At 51.9% G+C, this 24,024-nt stretch overlaps 1 protein-coding gene across 3 annotated transcripts in view; it reads right to left on the bottom strand.

Annotated features, from left to right (window-relative positions):
• Positions 1-24,024, bottom strand: part of IST1 (IST1 factor associated with ESCRT-III) — a 615,340-nt gene that overhangs the window by 570,232 nt on the left and 21,084 nt on the right. Inside the window, exon 1 of one of the 3 annotated variants that reach the window (XM_069635500.1) lies at positions 2,481-2,593. The exons of the other annotated variants lie outside the window; for them this stretch is intronic. The gene's annotated coding sequence lies outside the window, so the exon portion shown is untranslated. Of the gene's footprint in view, positions 1-2,480; positions 2,594-24,024 lie in introns of those variants that run through there. 3 annotated transcript variants of the gene reach the window in all.

The raw sequence follows: 24,024 nt of genomic DNA, 5'->3' as shown, positions 1-24,024 counted from the left end.
CACAACTAAACCGCTCATGTTAGTCCCGCTTTGAACCACGGTTGAAGTGTTGCACCTCGGCTATGAGATCGCGAATGGGGGGAGCCCAAATAAAGGTAAGGGGAGAAGGCCAGTTAGTAACTCCCCTCATTGCCCAGGAGGGACGCCACAGGGACCACAAAACTTTCAGAATTGGGTGCTCGCGTATTCTGCGGGTCATTGCCGATGGTGGGACCCACAACCATTCCCCCAGAGTGACAGGTGCAAAGATATAATTTTCTATGGCCACCCATTGTTTTTCAGGGTTTTCCCGGAGATGATCTGATAGTACTCGGAGCTGAGATGCTTTATACTACTCCTCTAAGTCTGGATATCCCATGGCGCCTGACTCTTTAGGTTGAATCATAGTGGAATATGGAATTCTAGGTTTCTTGTCGGCCCATAGGTATTTCAGGAGTGTACGTTTGACCTCGGCCATAAATGATTCTGGTACGATTATGGGGAGGGATTGAAACAGGAATAAAAATCTCAGTAGGACATTAATTTTTATGGAAGTGAAGCGGGCAGCCCAGGTCAATGGTAACTCAATGGTCCATCTATTTACGTCGGCTTGGATAGCCTTCCACAGAGGGACGTAGTTTGCTTCAAATAGTCCTGTCAAGGGGACCGTTATGTTTACACCCAAATATCTAACGGAGTGGGGTTGCACTAGGAATCCCCAGTCCGTCTTTAACTGCTCCAAGGAGTCGGTGTCGGACTTTAAGGGGACTGCTATAGTTTTCTGTAGATTGGCTCGGAAGCCAGAAAGGGCCCTGTATCGAATTAGTTCCTGAAATAAGGCAGGTACAGACTCTGTTGGTTGGGTGAGGTATAGTAAAATGTCATCTGCAAACACAACCAATTTATACTCTTTGCCCCCTCGAGGAATACCATGAATCAAGGGGCTTGCTCTTATGGCCTGGGCAAATGGTTCAATTACTAAAGCGTATATTAGGGGGGATAACGGGCAGCCCTGCCTCGTGCCTCGCGTAAGTGTGAATGGAGATGAGGCGATTCCGTTGATTGATACTTTAGCTTGGGCTGTGTGATATAGTGCTCCCGCCCCCTGGGTCCATGTTCCCCAGAGCCGGCCCATTTCAATACTGCCCGCAGGAAAGGCCATTCAACACGGTCAAACGCCTTCTCTGCATAGATCGATAACAGAAGAGGGCCCTCTCCAGCCTCTCGAAGTGTTGCCATGAGATCTAGGGTCTTCCTGATGTTATCTGCCCCCCGTCTTCCCCTTACATACCTTACCTGATCAGAATGAACCTGTTGGGGTAGGACCAGGGCTAAACGTGCCGCCAAAATGCTAGAGTAAATATTTGCATCTACATTTATGAGGGAAATTGGGCGATATGATGAGCATTCTAGGGGATCTTTGCTCTCTTTTGGAATAACGACAATCGTGGATTCGGTGAATGATTTGGGGCTTGACCCGTATCCAGGATCAAGTTAAATAATTTGGTGATAAAGGGGGTTAGGGTGCTGCAGTTGATTTATAGAAGGCGGGTGTGTAGCCGTCCTGTCCCGGCGTTGAGCCTGCTTTTAGGTTGGAAATTGCTCCCTGAACTTCTAGGGTGGTAATCGGGCCGTTTAACATTTCAAGGTGTTCTTCAGTTATTGATGGTCGAGGTAGCGCGGACAGATATCCATCTACAGCTGGCGAATGCTCGTCTCCCTCTGTTGTGTACAGTTCTGAATAGAACCTTGCGAACCGGCACACTATGTCTTGCGGGCATATGAGGGGGGGAACCTGATTCATCGTTAATCTTGTGGACTGCTCGGTCTGCTCTTTGTTTTCTTAAATGATCTGCCAGCATTGTGTGGGCCTTATCCCCTTTTTCAAAGAACTTCTGCTTAAGATACTTAAGCTGCGTTAGCGCTTTGCCCTGCCATAGGTCTCTCAGTTCTCCCCTGAGCCCCTTAATTTGATTTATCAGGTTTTCATTGTGGGTTGGGTGAAGCATCAGGGTTCTCTCTAGGGAGGATATCTCTGTTGTTAATTTCCCCTCTCTTAGTTGCCTAAGCCTTTTCTTAGCTGCTCCCTCTGCTGTTAAGAGTCCCCCCCGATCATGCCCTTCCCTGCCTCCCAGACTGTGTTTAGTGGCATTCCATCTACATCATTGGTTTCGAAGTAACTGGTGATGGCTTCTGCAAGAGTCTCCTTGAATATTGGGTATCTACACAAGAAGTCATTACAAATCCACCTCCGCTCAGGTTTAGGCAAGGGGCCTAGGTCGAGGTCCACCGTGCATAGGTCATGGTCTGACCAAGCAACTACTTCTATAGTCGATCCCAGGATGGCGCGTTCCTCTTCGGCCCCAAGTAACAAGTAGTCTATTCTTGAGAAGGTCTGATGTGGGGGGGGGAGAAAAAAGTAAAGGATCTACACTCTGGGTGTGCAATGCGCCAAGAGTCAATCAAGTGATGTTCTTTCAACTGGCTCAGAAATCTATTACCTTGGAGATGGCTGGGGGGGGTTGTTATTCCGCACCACTGAGTGCCAATCCCTCTCTCGTTCCGCTGCCACATTGAAATCTCCTCCGCAAATCAGGGTGCCCTCCTGCCAGTCCTCTAGAAAGTCAAACAATGGTTCAAAAAAACTGGATTGGCCTTGGTTTGGGGCATAAGCAGAGCAGAGTGTTACCATGCATGTTCTCAGCCTTCCTTTTAGGACTATTAATCTGCCCTGTGCATCTCTGTGTACGTGCTCTATTTGTAGGCCTAAGGATTTTTTATTCAAGATTCCCACCCCCCCTTTCTTCCGGGGGCCTGAAGCCCACAATGTATTCCCCATATCTTTACCAACAATTTTACGCTCTTCCCCCTGGGTATACTTTGTTTCCTGCACAAATAATACATCCAATCTGGACTGCTTGAACTGACGTGCCAACATAGACCTTTTTTGCGGCGAATTGAGGCCCTTCACATTTAGGGATCCAAAGACCACTCCGTAAGATCTAGCCATAATGATCAATTTGAATCTCGTGTCTCGCCCCACTTCTCCGCAGTCCGTGTGGGGGCAGTACTTCCCACCCTTTGTTAAGAATATTACCATGCTTTAGTGATCCCTGCCTTTGCAAACTGTTGTAGTACATCAACATTTCTGTTCTGTAGGATTGCTTGTTTCAACCTCACCCCATCCCTCCCCCCCTTGCGAGATGCTACCAGGAGCATCTCTTTAGAGAAAGAAAAATGAGACGCCCTTAACTTAGAAGGGCCACACTAATGAGACCCCTCCCCAGTGCATTTGCATTTTTCAACATGTATACTTTCGCAGAAACAACTCGTGCGATGTGCCTAGTGCCATCATCGCTTTGTATTGCATTACGTACTTAATTCCGGTAAAACATTTAACCATTTAACCTTTGGCGTGGTGTGCCAAGAAACTGAAGCCGATGTGTCATAGAGAGGCCTCGGGGGCTACTATGCCCGAGAGTTCCGTGTGTACTCCTCAGGGAGTATTTAGTTTCTTGTACTTCCATTTAGATTGTGCTCGTCCGCGTAGTGGAGGTTTTGGTGCAGATTCACGTATTGGGCCCGTTGGTTCTCTCCGGGACTCAGAGTTCACGCCTGCCCCCGTTTTCTGGAAGTGCTTTAGGGCTCGTTCAACTTCCTTTACTGAAGTTAACCTAAATTCCTCGCCATCATATTCGAAGGAAAGTGAGAAGGGGTGCCCGCATCGATAGCGCACTCCCCTTTCTTGCAACTAACCCGTAAGGGGTCGGCATCCTCTTCTTTTGGCCAAGGTCACTGCGGATACGTCTTGAAACAGTTAAACCTTTGAGCCCTCAAAGTCTATTGTGTCTTTGTTTCTTGCTTTCAATAGAATGTCTTGCCTTTGTGTGTAATAGTGGCATTTTATGAGGACTGAACGTGGGCCTCGCAGTGGACCACCGGCTCTGTGCACTCTGTCGAATTACAATGCGGGGGGCTCTCACCGTCATACAGGGATAGAATTAGGGATTTTATTTTGTCTTCCAGACTGGACAGGGTTTACCCCTGCGCTTCTTCCAGGCCCATGATCCTAATGTTGGATCTCCACTCCCGGTTTTCCAGGTCTTCCATCTTAGACTCCACATCCCGTTCTTTTTGCTCCAGGTCCAAGAGCCGAGCCTCGTACTGCATAGTTGTAATATCCCCTGATTGCTGGTTACTCTCAACGGCATCCAGCCGGTCTTCTACTTTGGCCATCTTCGACTTCAGGTCAGTGACACGTTTGTGAGACTTGTCTCTCCAAGGAGGAGGCGGATGTTGGATTTTGTGGCGCTGTCAAGGTCATTGCCGGGTATCTCTGAGGTGCTTTGTACATCGTTCTGTTCCATTGCCACGTTTGAGCGACTGAACTTCCGCAGAGTCGCTAGGGTGCTTGGATCCAGCTTGCACGAAGGTGGGAGCAGCTGTTTGTTGTCACCTTAAGAGGAGCCGTGTACGGGCGGTGGTGAGCCAATTGGTGCGCCCCAATGCGACCGGATTGCTTAAGACTTTGATGGCACAACAGGCACCTTCCCCTCTGGCCCTCTGAGTGCACCCCTTCCTTCTATTTGGGTGTCTGCCCGTTCCGGTGAATGCCCTCGAAGTGAAATTCTGGCGTGCGACCAGGATGCTTTTATGCTAATGGGGGGGGTCATGCTGTAGGTCCGTCCCTTAGGCGCTCAGTGATTAAGGGAGGCCTTTCGGCGTGGTGATCCCTCTCCACCCTTCCTCTGGCTTATGCGCACCTCACTGCTTCGTTCTTACCTGCGCAATCCACCTTGGCACGGCAGAGAGGGGGCTGGGAGAAAGGTGCTGCTGCAGATTATGACTGCCTTTGGATTAGTCTGCTGTGGGGGCATGCGTGGTCGTGGGGCAGACGTTACCACCAGCGTTTGCTTCAGGCCACAAAATGAAAAGTCATGCGAGCATACGGATCTGCCTCTTTAGCACCCAACAAGAAAAATGGCCCCTGGATCGCGTGGGTTCCTGCACGCCTATGCTTTGCTGCGGGCTTCAAGCATACCGTTCCCCGTGTGCCCTTGCTCATAAATATTGTATGCGACAGATGCTGATTTCTTTGCTCCCCCATGGGGCGGCTGACTTGCTCTAGCTCCGGCTCGGTTGGGGGGAACGTAAGTGAGATCTTCAGCAGGCCTTCAGCAACCCTCCCATTGCACGCTTTTGCTTAATGACTTCCCTCCACGCTCCTTACCGGCTGTCTTCGCGCACCTTTACAATGCGGCTAGTATGCGGCGCTTGTCCCTAGGTTCCGCCGCCAGTCCCAGCTTGCACGGGGGGGGGGGGGGGGGGGTTGTCTGCTCCGTGGCTCCGTTCGCATCAGGAATCCGCCATCTTGAAAGTGAAGAACTGGCTCCCGGCGTTCCCTGTCCCAGGCTGTGTTTCTCTGGAAGTAGACCCCGTCTCTACATCAAGCTTCGTTTATGGCATCTCGAGGTGTTCACACTCGATATTCTTCGCCTTGCGCCTTGAATATTATTTTCCACGCATTATCTGCACTGGAGAGAGAGACACTGGCGTAGGCTGCCGTCATGTCTGAGCCCCCTGGTGGTCTCTCAGGCTTCTCTTTCATCCCAGTGAGGAGGGTTGACACCTTTGTCCAAAACACGCACCCTCCCCGGCAGGTCCCCGAGGAACTAGGGCTTCAAAGACAGTCCTTATAGCCACCTCACACAAGGGTGCTCATTAATGGAGGCCTTTTGATGTAGGCAGACTGAGGCGGGTGGTGGAGTTTTACAGTAGCCCAGAGGAGAGGTTCAGGCCATAGAGGGTCTTACCATCTTTGATTTAGATGGAACTCCTACCCAAACTGCTTGTTCCCCTCCCCACTTACTGGAGACAAAAAGCACTATGGGTAGGACATCAACAGGTAAAGCACACTTGTTACAACAACCGGGACTGAAAGGTCAGCAGGTTTTTTCGCTGGACAAATGTGCTGCAGAATTCTCACTATATAAAGGGACGGAGGAACCCTCCCCTTAACATTCTAAAAGGAGGATTCATTAGGGACTCTATTGGGTGTACAGTCTGCGCCAAAGTCCTTAAATCCATAGAGACGAAGACCACTCCAAAGAAGAGGAAAGCTCTTCTCTCTATCCATCCCAAAGAACAAGTTACTTACCAACTGGTAACGTTCTTTCGACTGGATGTTCCGCCAATGCATTCCACATCTTTGGCATGTAATGTCCACAGCTGTGCACTTCGGAAACTTTTTCAGCAGAGGGCGTCCTGCATCAATGGCATCGGGTCCATGTCCCTCGAGGGCCTCCATAGAGGACGACATCACAGGATGTTATAAATAGGACGCATGGCGCCCGTAGCCCCAGTTTACGTTTATTCCTCCAGAACGTGTGACACAAGTCTGATGCCTGCTGGACTGCATTTAGCCTTGCGGAAACGGAAGCTGCAATCGCAGAGGAAATTCTCCTGAGGGGCAGGATGGGAGGGCGATGTGGAATGCGTTGTAGGAACATCCAGTCGAAAGAATGTTACCAGTTGCTAAGTAACTTGTTCTTCGAATGGATTGTGTCCTCCAACGCATTCCACATCTTTTGACAGACTCCCAAAGCAGTACCAGTAAATGGAGGAGGGAAAATAATTTAGAATACCCAATTAGATTGCGGAATAAAGAAACGCCTTCCCAAAGGCCATATCCTGACCATGGATTGTATCCAGGGAATAATGTTTTACAAAGTATGAATTGAAGCCCAAGTAGCGGCACCACAAATATTCCTAATAGGAACACCCCGCTGGAAGGCAGTGGAAGTAGCCACGCCCCTAGTGGAATGAGCTCTCAACCCTTCAGGAGGGTCTTTACCCGCCAACCGGTAACACTCGTAATGGTAAGGATAATCCACCTGGACAAGGTCTGTTTGGTAACAGCCTGGCCCAATCTGTGTCCAGATTATCCTACAAAGGGTTGATTGTCCACTCTGACACTGGACAACCTAGAAATGTAAAAGATAAGAGCTCTCCAAGGATCTAACCGATGGAAACACTCCTCTTCCTTACCAGGATGAGGAGGAGGAGGGTAGAAAGATAGAAGCGACTCAAATGATATTCAGACACTACCTTAGGTAAAAAAGGACGCACTCGCAGTAAAACCCTGTCCTTGTGAAACACAGTAAAGGGTGGCTTAGCTGAAAGAGCCTGCAATTCACTCACTCTGCGAGCGGAAGTAACCGCAACCAAGAACACAGTCTTGAAGGACAGTAATCTCAAAGGACAAGAGTTCAAACGGAGCACCCATGGGAAATCTCAAAACCAAATTTAAATCCCAAACAGGTTCCTGAAAAGGGGACAGCGGGAATACATTAGTCAGTCCTTTAAGAAACTGAGAAATCAAAGGAATCTTAAAGTAAGAACATTGCTCAGACAAGCACTAAAGATAGACAGCGCCGCCAGGAAACCTTTAAATGGTACCCACTTGAAGGCCCCTGTGGGCCAAAGAAAGCAAGAAAGACAAAACCATAGGAATGGAGCACTGAAAAGGATCAACACTGTGATCCCTGCACCAGTCGCAGAACTTACGCCAATGGCAATGGTACAGGGATTTCGTTGCAGGCCGCCTGGCCAAAAGCAACACCTCCATCACGTCATCCGGGAGGTCCAAATCCTTATACCTCAACCTTTCAAATACCAAGCATGAAGGTTGAGAGTCTTGACCTCGGGATGGAGAATCTGACCCCCACACCCCCTCCCTCGCACGAGAGCAGATCCTCTCGGTGGGGAAGACGGCGTGGAGGGCAGATGGACATTTCCAGAAGGTCCGGGTACCAGGCTCTCCTGGCCCAATCCGGAGCAATGAGGATCATGTGGGAACCGAACCTCCGTAACCTCCGCAAAAACTTGGAATGACGGGGACTGGAGGAAACGCATACAGCAGTGAGAATGACCAATCCACCACGAACGCGTCTCCTAAGGCTCCTCTTGGACGAAATTCCCTTGAGCAGAACCTCTCGCACTTCCGGTTGACACTGGTGGCGAAGAGATCCACTTGTGGGGTTCCCCAAAGGACGAAGATCTCCTGAAGGACTTCCTGAGCCAACTCCCACTCGTGAGAAACTGTCCTCTGACTGCTCAGAGCATCCGCCGCCACGTTTTCGTCGCCGGCAAGATGAACTGCTGAGATCGAAATTTCCTGCTGGATGGCCTAGAACCAGAGCTGCATTGCCTCTCTGCACAACGGGAGTGACCCTGCACCCCCTTTTTTGTTGAGTAATGCATGGCCACTGTGTTGTCCGTCATGACCAGGACACTCTTTCCCCATACAGAGGGCAGAAAAGCCTTCAGGGCTAGCCAGATGGCTCTCAGCTCTAACAGACTGATGTGGAGTCTGGACTCCAATGGAGACCAGCGACTGCTGGCGGGCAAGCTGTTGGCATGAGCGCCCCATCCTGTGAGGGAAGCGTCCATCACTACAGTCACCTCAGGCCACGGTTGCCAAAACGGTTCCCCCTTCATCAGGTTCCCTTCGTTCACCCACCACAGAAGGTCCTGGGGGACCGAGCGTGAGATCGGAACAGGATCTGTCAAATTGCCAGAGAACTGTGACCACTGCATCTTGAGGGCCCATTGCAGGGACCTCGTCCGTAGCCTGGCCACTGGCAACAGAAAAATGCAGGAAGCCATGAGGCCGAGCAACCTTAAGAACTCGAAAGCCGGGAGACTCTGGGCATGTTGAAACTTGTCCACCATCTGCACAATGTGATGAGCCCTTACCTTGGGAGGCTAACACATTCACAAGGACGTAACCAACACTAATATATATATATATATATATATATATATATACACACACACACACTGGAGCTGTTGGGAACGTGTCAGGTGCGACTTCTTTAAATTCAAGGAGAAGCCCAGCCTGTGGAGGGTGTGGCAGGTGACACAGAGATGATCCAAAGCTGGCTCGGTAGAGCACGCCTGGATCAGCCAGTCGTCCAGGTAGGGGTAGACGTGAATCTCCCCCTCGCCTGAGGTACGCTGCCACCACCACCATGAGCTTGGTGAAGACCCTTGGGCGGAGGTCAATCCAAATGGCAGGACCCGAAACTGAAAGTGCGTGTCGCCAGCCGCAAACCTCAGGTACTTCCTGTGCGCGGGATGGATCGGCACATGGAAGTATGCATCCTTGAGGTCCAGAGACACCAACCAATCCTGAAGTTGAAGGGCCTGGAAGACTTGAGAAAGAGTGACCATCTTGAACTTGTCCTTCCTGAGAAGTTTGTTCAACCAACGCAAATCCATGATGTGTCTCAATCCCCAGTCTTTCTTTGGGATCAAAAAATAAGGGGAATATCAACCCTTGTTCCTCTCTGCTACATTTGTAAACAAAGGGGTGCCTGGTCAAACCCTGGTCCTCCAGGCTAATAGCAATAGCAAAATAAACACAATGGACCAGTAGGATAGGGAATGGTGCACGTTTCACATTTATCTTTTTATAAAAACCAATAAATGTCACTCATTAAATTCATATTCATTTTATTATCATAAACATCTATAAAAAATGATCATCATTAAAAAACACAAATCACAAAATACTTATTCCACAATTCAACTCACTCTCAATCATTCCTGCCAATCATTCTTCATTTCCTTTTAAAAATCTAAATCACACGTAACTCGTTAACCCCATTGGTCAACAAATCATCTATTTCTATATATAAATGTCCTCCACTTCAGTGGCAGATGGTACTATCTGTGTTTCAACAGTTACACACAGTATATAGTCTACGTATGTTTTGGTTGACTATTGGGACATCACAAATTGGTCCTCTTGATGATGCAACATTCTCCAGGACTGTAAAAGGGAATTTGTATCATTCCCCTATAACCACGTAGGGCGAGTTTCACCACTCGCAAAAGGCGAACAACAGCGTCTTAATGATTTCAAAGTGTCATATCATTAATCAAAAGTAGGGGGCTTCTTCTAGGCCTGATTGGTATTCAGCACTGGGACGTCAGGTCGTAGCATGCCTATTGAATATCATCTTATTGTGCAGTGTCAACAGACAGAATCTCTTGATAGAATTTCAAGGACAAAGGCATCTGTGTATGGGGTGCCTCCTCTAGGTTAACTAGTCTGCATCCACGGGTGTCCTCCTGTGCAGTTCTCCGTATTGTCCTGCATACGCTCCTTGTTAGTGCAACTGCCGAGCATGCTAGAGAGCTCATCCGAAAAGCAAAGAGTAGTGCATATCCGGTAGAGACAAGAGAAATCATAGCTTCAGAACATAAGTGCTACTGCCCCGGGGTTTGAAGTTCTGTACATTAATTCCCACATAATTAAGATTGACAAAGATAGAAATCTCCTGGACTGATAACATACTGCATACCTGCAGGAAGACAAAGATCAAGCTCAGTCATGATGTAAGAACATAAGTACTACGAGGACTCGGTTTGGATTCTTGGGCATCAGTTTCCAGATAAATAGGAATAAACCTCTCCTGGTTTGAGAACGTAGCGCATACCTGGTGGAAGTGAATCAGTAAGCCTAGTCATAGCGTAAGAGCACAAGTGCTGCTGTGCCACGAGTTAGGAGTCTTGGGCATCACATTTCTAGACTGGTTTAGGGTAGCACAATCAACGTGTTGGCGCATGAGAACAACCAGTCGTTTGTTGCCGAGCATTTTAGGGGGCCAGCAGGTTCATAGCTTTGAATTTAATTGATCACTTGAGCCAGCGTCGGTGTCCCGGTTGTTCTTGCCTGCCCGTATTGATGTGGTAAAACCATGTATTCTTGGCTCTGTCGAATGTGGGGAGGCACTGAGTTTCACAGTGTTGGCGCTTGGGTCGAGTAGGCAGACCCTCTGATCCTGGCTGAATTTTAGGCGGGAACTACTACAAGGGCTGTGCTTGACCTTAGAGTGCGGGCTGGGAGTTAAGGCATGATCTTTTCTTGTAGGTATTTGGGGCCTGCTTTGTACACCGCTTGGTTAGAAATGCACAGGATTTTGTAGGTGGCCCTTCGTCCATTTGGGAGCCAGTGTAGGGTACGTAGAGCAGGTGAGATGTGTGTCACGGCTGTGCCACTGGTGCACCAATTGCCACCCATTGTGGACTACTTGGTACTCATTCATCTACATAATCCTGGACAATACCTATTCATGTTTTTGTCTTTACTTTTCGTCTGCAAGACTTTGGAGCTTCTCAATTTAATTTCACAAACTACATGTCCCATAATGCACCCAGTGGCAGTTCCCATTTCCTGGCTATTCCTATGCAGCAGTCTTAGAACTACAATCCCCAGAAGCCTTAGAGCTCAGTGCTGCTTTCACTTTCCTATGACCAGAGAGGGAGGAGGCCAATTACCTTCATGTGTGCTGCTCCAGGTGCTGCTACCTGGCCTGCTTCAGCACAGGGAAGGTCAGTATTTAAGCAGCTGCCTGCAGGAGCACAAGTCTCTTGCATTGAGCTCGCTTCCAGCCCTTTGTTGTCTTGATCCTTGGATTTCTGATGTGTACGGTTTCCAGAACCTGCACCTGTTCCAGAGCCCTGTGTTCCCTACCTTGCAGCCGTGCTATTCTGCCTTCACTTCCCTGCCGTTTGCCATGCACCTCTGTGCTTCCTGTACAGCAGCCCTGCTCCCCTGCTTGCAGTCCTCTGTTCCCAGTCTACAGTCCCTTGCTCTCTACCACCAAACCAATTATCTTGTTGCGTGCCTGCAGTTCCTTGTGATGTGCCCATTGCCCGTTACCTGTCTTTGGCTTCCTTGAATCTTCAGTCCAGACCTTATCCCACTTCAGAGCAACAGTTTCCTTGTTATCAGTATTTAGTCCTGCCCTTGTTATCCTACTTCAGAGCTACAGTTTCCTTGTGATCAGTCTGCAGTTTCCAGTCTCCTTACCCCTGTACTCGGATTCCAGTTTCCTTCTTTCTTCCAGTTCTCTGTCCTGAACCTTGCTCACTTTGACTTCCTTTTTGCCCTGGGTATTTCTGTTACAGTTCTTGTCTTCACATGTGCCTTGTGTAATTCCTTTGTTCAGAATTTGGGTGCTGGGTTTCAGGCAGGCAATCTCTGCCCCTTTCCTTTGTCGTGTTTCAGTTTTGTACATTCTGTCATTGTTAACGGTGTACTGGTTCCTGTTTCAGGAGGCAGTCATTGTTCAGTTCCTTCTGGACCCGTACAGGCTTCAGTCTTGTGCGTACTGTTTCCTTGTTCGTGCCTTAGTGTCCAGACAGACACCCACTGCTGCTGCCCGTTTCCATGAACATTCAGAATGGGGCCCTGTAATAGTAACCTGCTCAGAAGGCTAGAGTTTCCCTGGTTCTGTGGAACTCTCTTCCCCCTATTCTGCATACGCCCCAAGAGGGAACATAACATGTTTATTTTTTTTTTAAACTTCTGTTTATTGGCAGGTGGTCAAGACAGGTACAGTACATTTATCGTGTAAATGAGAACAAAAGCGGGAACAGTATTACAACGTCCATATACATTGCTACCATGCTAACGACAGGTTTACATTGCAGTAGGGCAGACACACATCAGAAAAAGCAGATTTATACTCCTATGGCGCGTGTCGGGAGGAGTCAAGTGATGCCGGGGAGGGGGCTAATGCCTGTTCGGCACAGTCCTTGCTGTTGAGGTAGCTACGGAATTCAGTCCACACATTTGCAGGTCGGGATGAAGCTGGCAGGGTGCCGATGTACTCCTCCTCGCATGTTTGTACCCACGTAAGGGCGTTCAGCCACATGCCAAGGGTGGGGGGAGTGCGGCGCTTCCAGCATTGTAATATGCATCGTTTGGCAACCATAACACTGACATTCAGGAACCTCGACATTTTCATCACATCATCCCCCGTCCACATACCAAACAGCAAGGTCAGCGGGTCCATCTCGACCGGGGCATCTATTATCTCAGTAAGCGCCTGTGTCACCTCCCTCCAGAACCTGCGCAGCGCCACACAGGACCAGAACATGTGGGCGTGATCTGCTACGTTCGATTCGCATTTCGGGCATTTATGTGTCGAGCTAAGCGTAAATTTTGCCACTCTGTACGGGGTGTAGTAGAGTCTGTTGAGTAGCTTGTATTGGATGCAGCGGAACCTAGCGCTGAGGGATACCTTTCGCGTGTGTGCACACATCTTTCCCCACATCGCATCGGTAATCTCCGTTTCGAGCTCTCTGGCCCACACCTCCCGTGGCGCCGGAGAGGCATTCTCTATTTTCCCCATCTGCATTTTATACAGGGAGGATACTATGCCCCTACAGCCTGCGGAGTTCGCGATGTATTGGAGTTCAGGTGAGTCAGGGGGTTCCTCAGGAAAGGAGGGCCACATTGTCCGTACCGCTGCCCTCAGTCTATAGTACTGTAATAGGTCGAGTGCGGAGCCGGAGTGCCCGGGTCGCAGTGTTAGCGGTGTAATGAATGAGCCTTCATGGTACAGGTCAGTCAGGGCGCGGTACCCCAGGCTCTCCCAACGCTGGGAGAGGTGTTGGTCATGCGTGGGGGTTAGGCCAGGGAATTGCCATAAGGGAAGCCACTTATAGTATGGGCGCCGTGTCGGACTGGGGGAGAGTATATTGTTCCATGCTCTAATCGTGGATGCTACCGGGTCCCATGGGGCATCCGCGCGGTAACCATGGTGCAGTAGCAGGGTCATGATGTGGATGCCATCTCCCGCCATTCTTTCCAACCTGACATGTGGGGGTGGGTTGGGGTGTGTGTACCAATGGGTAGCATGCTGGGCCTGCGCTGCGTTCCAGTAGAAAGCTAAGTCGGGGGCAGTAAAGCCACCCTTCTCGTACGGGAGGGTCATGTGTTGCCACTTCTTGCGGACCGCCCCCGAGTGCCAGAGGAACTGGGCGAACGACGCATGGAGCCTCTTAAAGTACTGCTTGCCGGGCCAGATCGGCACATTTACAAATATATAGAGTAGCTTGGGTACCGCGATCATTTTTATGAGGGAGAGTCTCCCAGCGAGGGACAGAGGGAGGTTGCGCCACCTGAGCATCTTGGTTTCAATGAGCAGCGCCGCTGCTTCATAGTTATCCGCCAGCAGGGAGACCCTCGCCCTTGACACCTGAACCCCGAGATATTTAATCCCGGACGGGGACCAGCGCAGCGGGAACTCGCAGGTCGGCTGCTGGGTTGTCATGGTGAGAGGGAAAATTTCGGATTTTGAGTAGTTAATAGTGAAGCCTGAATAGGTGCCTATTTTTGTTATGTCTCGGATGATAGGGTCCAGGTGTGTGGAGGGTTGTCTGACGTAGAGGAGGACATCGTCCGCGTACAGCGAGATGATTTCCGGTGTGTCTAGCAGGCGGACGCCCTTGTTAGTGTGACGGTTCCTGACATGATCGGCCATAGGTTCGATGGCGAGTGCAAAAAGGATGGGGGAGAATGGGCAGCCTTGTCGGGTGCCCCTATGCAGCGCGAAGGGGGGAGAGGGGACGGAGTTGACTAGTACCCTTGCCGACGGGCCCGTGTATAACAGCTGTATGTAGGCGATCATGTTCGGCCCAATTCCCATTTTCTCCAAGACGGCCCACAAGTATTGCCACGAGACCATATCGAACGCCTTTTGGGCGTCCAGTGTGACTGCCACAGCGTCCGCTTTCGGGTCAATTCTCGACATCACGTTGAATAAGCGCCGGATGTTGAGTGCTGTAGAGCGGCCTGGGACAAATCCACTCTGGTCGGCGTGGACCAAGTGGGGCATAAGTGGGAGGAATCTGTTGGCGATTACTTTGGCAAAGATCTTCATATCAGTATTAATGAGGGATAGGGGTCTATAGGAGCCACATTCGTCTGGGGGTTTCCCTGGTTTGGGGAGAACAGTGATTAGTGCTTCTCTTAGGGAGGGGGGGAGGGAGTGTGAGCGGAGTGATTCGGTCCAGACCTTGTGTAGTGGTGGCGCTAGTATGGCCACATGCTCCTGGTAAAACTCAGCAGTGAGTCCATCGGGGCCAGGGGCTTTGCCCTTGGGGAGATCTGAGATCACCTGGACTATCTCTTCTAGTGAGAACGGGGCGTCTAGGAGTTCCCTGGTATCCTGGGAGATCAGGGTCATAGGGATGGATTCCAACAGGTCGTCTAGGTCACGGGTCGTGTGCTCTGGCTGGGGACCGTACAGGGTGGCATAAAAGTTGGCGAAAGTGTCAAGGATAGCTTGGTCTGCCCAATGTCTGGACCCATTATTATCGATAATGCTATCTATGCGAGTCCCACCTCTCTCGGCCCGGGCCAGCCTGGCCAGAGTTCTGCCAGGTCTGTCTCCCTCGCCATATCTGCGGGCGGCTGCGGGGCGGGTATGGTATCTCACTTCGCTGAGGGCATGTGATTCAAATAGTTCCAGTTCCGTCCTAATTTTCGCTAAGGTGGCAGGCACTGGCTCGGAAGCATAATCCCGCTCCAGTGTTTTGAGTTTAGATTCGGAGCGACTTAAGGCTTGTCTTATGGACTTGAGGACGCCCGCTTCTTTGGCAATGCACATTCCTCTGATGTAGACTTTGAAGGCCTCCCAGCGGGTCCCTGCGGACGTGTCGGAGGCCTTGTTGGTTTCGAAGAATAGGTTTATGTCAGCCAGTATTTCTGCTCTAAAAACGATGTCTGATAGGGCGTCGGACTTAAAGCGCCAAGCGGGGCGGGCCCCTGCAGTGAAACCCAACTGGATCTGGAGCAGCACGGGGGAATGATCGGAGAGTGTGCGCGCTAGGATCTTGACTTCGGATACCCTACCCATCCGACTGCTCGACAGGAGGAATATGTCTATTCTTGAGGAGCTATCGTGTACTGTGGAGTAAAAGGTGTAGTCCCTTTCCTGGGGGTGGAGTGTTCTCCATACATCATATAGTTTCAGTGAGCTCATGTGGGTCAGCAGCCGCTTGGCCGCTCGGGCTACCGGTCTCTTGGCTGTGGTTGTCCTGTCTAGGGTTGTGTCGAGAATGAGATTCATGTCGCCCCCCCACACAATGGGAACCTCAACATATTTCATGAGAATGCCGTGCAGCGTGTCCATGAAGTCGGGAGAATCAATGTTGGGAGCGTACGAGTTTACCAGCAGGCATTCTTCGCCAGCCAATGAGCAGTGTAGGATCACAAACCTGCCCTCGGGATCAATATGGGATGTGTGAAGCGTGAATCTAATTGATTTGTGAATGAGAGTGAGGACGCCTCTGGAATGAGTGGAGTACTGGGTATAGTACCTGTTGGGGCCCCAGGACTGTGCGAGGTTTGAAGCCAGGAGTTTCTTGGCATGAGTCTCCTGTAGCAGGAGTACCTTGACTCCATGCCTTTGCGCATAGGCCGTAATTCTGCGAGATTTGGTGAAGTTGGTCAGCCCCCTTACATTCCATGTCAGTATTCTAATAGCCATGTTAATGAGCTAAGGGACATCCCAGCTGTGTATTCTCATTTTGAGCCTGAAATGGAGCTCTGTGGTGCAGCAGGCCTGCCGCCCTGTCGCACCGGTCTCGACCGACCCGCCTTTTTTAGAACAACAAACCCCAACTTTCCCACCCCCCACCCTCACTGCCCAGCGGTACCCAGCAGTGTATAAGCAACCACCCTGAAGCGAAACTGCGTGCCATCCCCAACTCGGCAACGCCTGGAAGGGAGCCCAACGGGGGCTCGAACACAATTTAACTGCCATCAACGGCCTTGCAGCTGCAGTGGGGGCTGCTGCTGCCGTCAAGCACACCCATAGTGAAACTTTAAGTGAATGTCAGCTTATATATTCTTACCAGCATCATTAGACAATTTGAGTGGAGGTTACAGATAGCGGATGATCGCAATTTACAGTATAGCACGGACGACGTGGAGTCTATCGTGGGTCTGTGGGCTGCGATGCGGCCCAACCCTGGGGCAGTGGCCTGTGTTGGTCGTGGAAGCATGTAGTAGCCACAGCAGGGCCTCGTCTACCACCCAGGGTCAGGGAAGGAGCCCAGAACTCGCAGCGTCAGTCGCCATCCATCTGTTCCTCAGGCGGGTCCACCAGGGGGACCTGAGCCTCGATGAACTTGACGGCCTCGTCAGGGACCGTGAAGAAATAGCTCTTGTTGCGGTGGATGAATTTCAGGCGAGCCGGGAAAAGCATAGAGTATTCGACTTTTCTGTCTCTCAACATCTTCTTGACCCCGCTGAACCGGCGTCTCTCCATCTGAACTCCCACCGAAAAATCAGGGAAAATTCTGATGACTTGGGATTCCAACCGCAGTTCACCCCTTTCTCTGGCCAATCGGAGGATGAGGTCCCTGTCTTTATAGCCGAGTAGTTTAGCGATGATGGGCCTGGGAAAGTCACCGGGCCTGGGGCGGGCCGCCAGGGAGCGGTGTGCTCTTTCAACAGTGAAGAACGGGGATAGCTCAGGGTTGCCCAGGAGGTCTTTGATGAGCTGCTCAACCGCGGTCTGCATGCGGCCCTTGAGTGCGGATTCGGGAACCCCCACTATTCGGATGTTGTTTCGCCGTGATCTCGATTCGAGGTCGTCGTTTTTGGCCTTGACCTGTTTCATGTCGCGGACGAGTTCTGAGACCGTGGTCTGGAGGGTGTGGATATGGTCCTCGTTGGTCCCTATCCGCTGTTCTGTTTCCGTGAGCCTGGACCCATGTTGGTCAATTTGGGCGCGTAGGGAGGCGACATTAGCATTAATATCGTCTAGCTTTTCATGGAAGGAAGCAAAGTTTTTGGCCATGGACTCCATCATGGTAGTAAGGTCAGGTTGTGGGGGGTCCGGGAGTGCATCGCCATCCTCTTGTGTCGCGGAGGGGGACGCCTGGTCAGCCCTGTGGGCTGGTTTGGTAAATTTGTCCATAGCCCCCGTTTTATTGGCGCCCCGCGCCCTACTGGACATTGTTGTGGCGGGGGGTCTACAGCGGCTCCGGCCTGGTTGAAGACGGGCAACGGTCGTGGAGTCGGCGGATGAGGCAAGGGCAGGACCGTGCGCCCGTCAGATGGGGGGGGGGGCAACAGAGTGGCCACCGAGGTGGTGTGGGTTGGTAAGGGGGAGTGCGTGGTCACGGGCGGTGAAGTTCCGGCAGGGCCCCACGTGTCCTATGCAGCTGCCAGGCGCCAGGCCAGGCCCAGAACCCAAGGCGGAGATGGCAGGTGGGGCCCGGGCCCAGTAGTAAGTGAGGGGGACCCCCTAGCGGGGTTGACACTGGTCCCCTCCAGGAGGGGTCGGAGAGGACAGCACCCACCTCAAGGCCGCCAGGAGTGCTGTGTCCGGCGTCCGCCCGCAGCTGCAGCAGTGTTCTGAGGCGGTCCGCGTGGCAGGCTCGGGGAAGAAGGGGGGCCCGACAGCGGTGTCCCCAGGATGCAGCTCATAGCCCCTTCAGCTGTCAGCGCCCGGCTCTCTCTCCAGCCCCGGGAGGCAGCGGGTCGGCGCTCCGTCTGGCGCGGGGCCCGGCGGGCGTCACGAGCCGCGGCCGTGTGGAGCCTCACGCGGCCAAAGCGGGGCCGGTCTCCCTCGCGGAGGCCTCTCCTCGGCGGCGGCAGCAGGCAGTGGTGCGGGAGGAGCGAGAACCGCGGCTCCTCCCGATCTTGTGTAGTTAGTTCGGCCTCACTCTCCAGCCCCCGGCGGCAGCGGGTCGGCGCTCTGTCTGGCGCAGGGACCAGCGGCCGCCGCAAGCCACGGCCGTACGGAGCCTCACGCGGCCAAGGCGGGGCCGGTCTCCCTCGCGGAGGCCTCTCCGCGGCGGCGGCAGCTGGCAGTGGCGCGGGAGGAGCTCCTCCCAATCCTGTGTAGTCAGGTCGGCCTCCGGGGCAGCGGGCTCGCAATCCGCGGCGTCTCCGTTTTCCTCCGGCGGAGATCGGCCCGCAGGGGATCCGGGAGGCCCCAGAAGGCCTCAGGCTGCAGAAGTTCGGGTCCCGGGCTCCGTTTCGCCTCGGGGTTGCAGGAGCGTGTAGCTGGCAGCGCCGCTAGTCGAATCGCTAGCTTTCCGTGTGGCAGCGGACCGGATTCGTGCTGGTGCAGCAAGGATTGGGTGTGCTGTGACGGAGCTCCGGCACTAAGCGGCCATCTTGCTTGGCTGCTCAACAGCGCCCCCATAACATGTTTATTTTACTTGCACTCCCTGCCCTTTTCTGTTCATTGCCTTTGTTGCCTATCCTTTCTTTTCTGCAGGACTCCTTACACTCCTGCTTCTTGTGTACTTCTCTCCCTTTGGATTTGTGGGCAATCTCTACCCGCAAACCCTTCCGACAATGTGATCCCTTCATCCCAGTGCAAGAAGTAGTCTGGCAGCCGGGTTTTGGACTCTGTGGTTTCTTCAGTTGATAGGGTGGTGCACACTCAGGTAGAGAGAGTTAGCATAGTCCAGTCTAGACATGACAATTGACATAATTTGCTGCCAGTCTATTGGGTTTGATGGGGTAAGGGAAGATGTGCTTCAGAAGCTTAAGGTCGAAGTGACAGGATTTGGATACGTTGTTAATGTGGTGAGACAGAGTTAGGTCAGAGTGAACTGTGCAGCCAAGGTTTTTGACAGTGGTGGAGGTGGGGTGGGGGAAGGGGTGGAGTGCCGAGGGATGGTGACCAGGGAGACTGTTGCAGGAATCGAGCTGTTTTGCCACACACCATGATCTGTGTTTTCCCTAGGTTCAGAAGGAGATGGTTACTCGTCTTCCAGAGGTCAAGGTCTGGAAAACATGCTGCTAGGTCAGGCGAGGATCAGTCTATGAGAGCATGCTCAGGATAATTTGTGCGTTATCGGCGTAGTTATAGCGGATGAGGTTGTATGAGTGGATGATCCTGGGCTGAGGAGCCAAGGTTGAAGAGAAGGGGTGAGAGGCAGGAACCTTGGGGTACTCCAGTTCTCATTGGGTGTGCAGTGGAGGAGAAAGGGGGAGATTGGCGGTTTGCTGTACAAGTGAGGAATGAGGATATCCAGTTGAGCGTCGAATCTCAGATTCCCAGAGTGTAGTCTGTCAAGGAGGATTGTGTGGTTAACAGTGTCAAACGCTGCTCAAAGTTCAAGAATAATAAGTGCTGCACATCCTACTAAGCCTGCAGTGACTTTGAGGTCATCCCAGATAGAGATCAGTGTGGTTTCTGTTCTGTGGTGCGGACGGAAACCTGATTGTGCAGGGTCTAGGAGGTTGTTGGATTCCACAAAACAGTTGAGCTGTGAGTATGATGTGCGGTCTATGAGCCTTGCCAAGAATCGGGTGTTGGAAATTGGCATTTAGTAAATAGTTTGGAGAGGGTTGAGGGATACTTTCTTTAGAAGGGGTTTGACATGCGCAGTTTTGAAGGGTTCTGGGAAGTTGCCAGAGGTAAGGGAGTCATTAAGGTTGGAACTCGCCAGTTCTCCTGCACATGTGAAGGTGAAGATTTCTTTGAGGAGAGAGGCGGGTCAATGGATGAGCCGGAGGGCCAGCTGTTGGATATTAGTTTGACAAACTCCTCGCTCAAGATAGGGTTGAAAGAGCAAAACAAAGGGGTGTCGGAGGGCAGGAGGGTTAATTCTAGCAGGTGGGCAGTGAGGTTGGAAAGTTTGGCGTTGAGGGCGGCTGTCTTGTGGAAGTGTTCAGAGAGGGAGTTACAGAGCGTTTGCGAGGAGGTGGTCAGGGCAGAGGTGCAGGAAGGGTTCAGGAATTCTGTGGAGGTTTTTGCTGCTGCTGCTCTTTTATTGTAATTGGCTTTTCTGGCCTTTCAGATCCCTGTTGTAGTTCCGATGATGGTGGGCGAACAATAATTTGCTTTGAAGTGTTCTGGAGACTCATCATGTGCGCTCGCTCGAGCGGTTTTGGGTTTTTAATGCCTTCAGGTGGGGGGCAAACAACTTGGGGGTTGATCCTTTGCAGGAGGGAGCGGAGCTGGAGGGGGTGAGGGAGTTGTTTAGCCAGGATCAAAGAGCTCAATGGGTAAGGGTCCATCTGTGGCTGGGAGTGTGGGGAGGGCATAGCAGTGCTTCAGCCCAGCCAGGTAGTACCTTGACCTGGGTTCAGTACTACAACTGAGATTGATGGAGGAAACCTTGAGAGGCAGGTGGTGTGCAGAGAGAGAAAGGTATGGCTGAGTGGTCTGTCCAGATGGGGAGGTTAGGGGTGGGTGTGGAAATTAGGTTAGGGGAACTGAAAATGGCATCACGGGTGTGGCTGCAGTGTGGGTGGGTGCTGTGATAAGCTGGGTAAGGTTAAGTGCCTCTAGACTGTTGACCTGGGGTTGAGTCATGTTGTTGGGCACGTCAAACCAGATACTGAAGTCCCCCAGTAGGGTGCGTGCTGGGTGGTGAACTAATGTGGCTGCTAGGAAGTCGCATAGGCTGTTGGCGAAATGTCTGTCGTATCCAGGGGGTGGCTGTAGATGAGTAGGAAGCTGTACCAGAGAAACGGGCAGCAGAGAGAATTTGACTAAAGGGATTCACAGTTAGCTGTACAGGGCTGTGTTTCAGGGAGGATGATGGAAATGTGTGGTTTGTGGAGGATGGCTACTCTGCTCCCTCGAGGGAATCTGTTGTGGGTGATGAGCGAGTAGTCGGGTGGGAATGCTTTGTGTGCGATTGGTTTGAAATTGTCATCAAACCATGTTTCAGTGATGAAAATTAGATCAGGATTGTCGGAGGTTAGGAGGTCATAGATGCTATGTTTGTTTTTGGCCACAGAGCGGGCACTGAAAAAGAGGCAGGAGACTGTGGGAGGTTGTGGGGGTGGTGCTTTCCCAGGTATCTGGAGCTGGCAGGACTGGGATGGTCAGGGTGGCCAGTGGGATGGTGTTCTCCCCACTGGTCACTGGGAAGGATGTTGCGATCGATTGGACTGGGTCGTCGGTTTGACTGGAGGGGCGGAGTTGGTCAGGGGGACGGATTCTGTTGGTGGGAGCGGAGAGTGGGTGGTGGTGGATAAGAGGCAGGAAGATGGCGGGCAGTTGCAGGCCTTCGTGAGAGGACTGGTGTGGGATCGGAGGTTGGTGGAGATGTTTAGGGGAGCTGGGGTGTTAGTTTAGGTTTGGTTCCTGGAGGAACGGTGAAGTGGTGGTGATGTGGGTGGGTGGAGATGGCGGGGAGAAAAGTTGTGTTCAAAGAGGGAACTGGGAGGTATGGGTAACAGAGGGGCGTGGTGAAGGGGCTGGGAAAGGTGAGGTCAGTAGATCGAAGCAGAGTTGAGCGCAAAGGATGGTCTATGGGTGCTAGAGGTGTGTGCAAGAGGGTAGGTGGTCGAGGGGCCATGTTTGTGGGGAGAGGCATGGATGGGGCAAGTGAAGTGGATGTTAGGCTGATCGTGCTGGTAGGGGTAGTAGTGGGGAGCAGTGGGAGTGGGCTTTGGCTGTCACAGCACCGCTAGTATTTCTTGGAGGTTGGGTTGAAGAGTGTGTGGGACGGGTCAGAAATACAAGGGAAAGTCGGTATAAGGTTAGGGGTGGAGGGGGCAAAGGGGGGGGTTGGGATGAGTGTTTGATGAAGTGTGGTGCGCGGAGGTACTTGGGGGTTCCGACTGTGGAGGCGAGGGATGGGTGCGGGTGTACTAAGTGGAGGGCGAGTTCCTGAAAGTTGGTGCAAGGATTGTGCTTTTGGTGGGTGGGGATGCAGGGGGGCGGTCATGTTTTTCTAAACGCCAGAGGGCTCCTCTGGTCTGACAGTTGGACGCTGTGTGCTGTGGATGGGGGTAGGTCTTCCGGCCAGGTAGACAGGATGGGAAGGTGGGAGATGGAGAGGGGGTGGGCAGAGGTAGCTGAGAAACGGGCATGGTTAGGGTGTTTCTGGGTGCGCCAGAGAGCTCCTCTGGTCTGGGATTTGGAAGCTGCGCTGTGTGTAGAAGTAGGTGGGCAGGGCTGACTGCGTGCCACAGCTGCAGGCTATGTATGCAGTCTTGGTGGAGCTGCTGTTGGATCTGGTGTACAATGGGGTCCGGGAGGCTCGTTGGCCATGGGGGCTGCAGTGTCCGGCCGCCATCACTTGCACCTCCAGGATTAGCATTCTGATGGGCATTTAAAGGCGGTGGCACTAAAAATCACTTCTGAAGGAGAGGTGCTGTTTGGTGGCTCCATGGAAGGCCGTGCGCATTGTGTGTTTAAGGCTGACAAGCACTGCAGGCATTCGGACAGTAAGACCCAGAAGGTGGGGGGGGGGGGTACTTCAGGGGTACAACACGTCCAAAAGGGGGATATCAGAAACCCACAGTTGTCCTAAATTGTTTCTTAAATCCGGCACGCCCTTTGCTCTGGCAACAGCGCAGCAATCCTAATGCCAGATGGGTGGGGATCAGACTCAGTTAGCTCCTGGATGTGTCATCTGGGTGAACAGTATTGTTCAGTTGGGGTACAAGATATAGTTTGCCTCTCTTCCATCATGCTTTAGGGCATTGACCACTCCTGTCCCCAGGGGGACCAACAATGCTCTGGCCAGAATGCAGGGGATTCTGGACTTGTGCACCAAGGTGGCGATTCTGGAGGTTCTACTGAAGAGCACTCCCGCCTTCTACTCCATTATATTTGTTGTTCCAAAACCAAATGGCAAGTTTAGGTTAGTCACGGACCTTAAGGGAGCGAGTGTGTTTGTACGGTACAGACCCCGCACTTCAAGATGGACAGTCTGCGAAAGATTATCTCAATGACTGAGGAGATTGACTTTGTGGTGTCCCTGAATCTTCAGGACGCTTACTTTCATGTGCTCATTCAGAGGTCCCATCAGAAACATTGGAGGTTTCTGTTAAAGGGCAGGCACTTCCAGGTCAGGGCTCTTCCATTCCGCCTAAAGACTGCTCCCAGGGTCTTTACATAGGTGTTAGACTCGGTGGTGGCTCTCCTTCACAACAAGGGGTGGGGGGCAGGGGGTAGCATACAGGTTTTTCCTTAACTGGATGATCGGTTGGTCAAGGCATCCTCCAGGGATCTGTTGGTGGAGCACGTGGGAATAATGTGCACGGAGCTGCAGGATCTGGGTTCCTGCTCAATCTGGCGAAGTCTCGCTAGGAGCCATTCGAGAATTTTCAGTACATGAGGATCCAATTTAGGATGGTGCAAGGGCATATGTTGCTGCAGCTGGATCAGGCGGTCAGCCTACTGCATCTTTTGGGAGTCTTGCTAGCCAGGGACGGTATTATTGCCAGCGAAGTGCTCTAAGGTGCAG

This window comes from Ambystoma mexicanum, chromosome 1q, assembly GCF_040938575.1.
Source record: "Ambystoma mexicanum isolate Mex_15411 chromosome 1q, UKY_AmexF1_1, whole genome shotgun sequence".
NCBI classification, from domain to species: domain Eukaryota; kingdom Metazoa; phylum Chordata; class Amphibia; order Caudata; family Ambystomatidae; genus Ambystoma; species Ambystoma mexicanum.
This window is presented reverse-complemented; position numbering and strand designations above follow the sequence as displayed.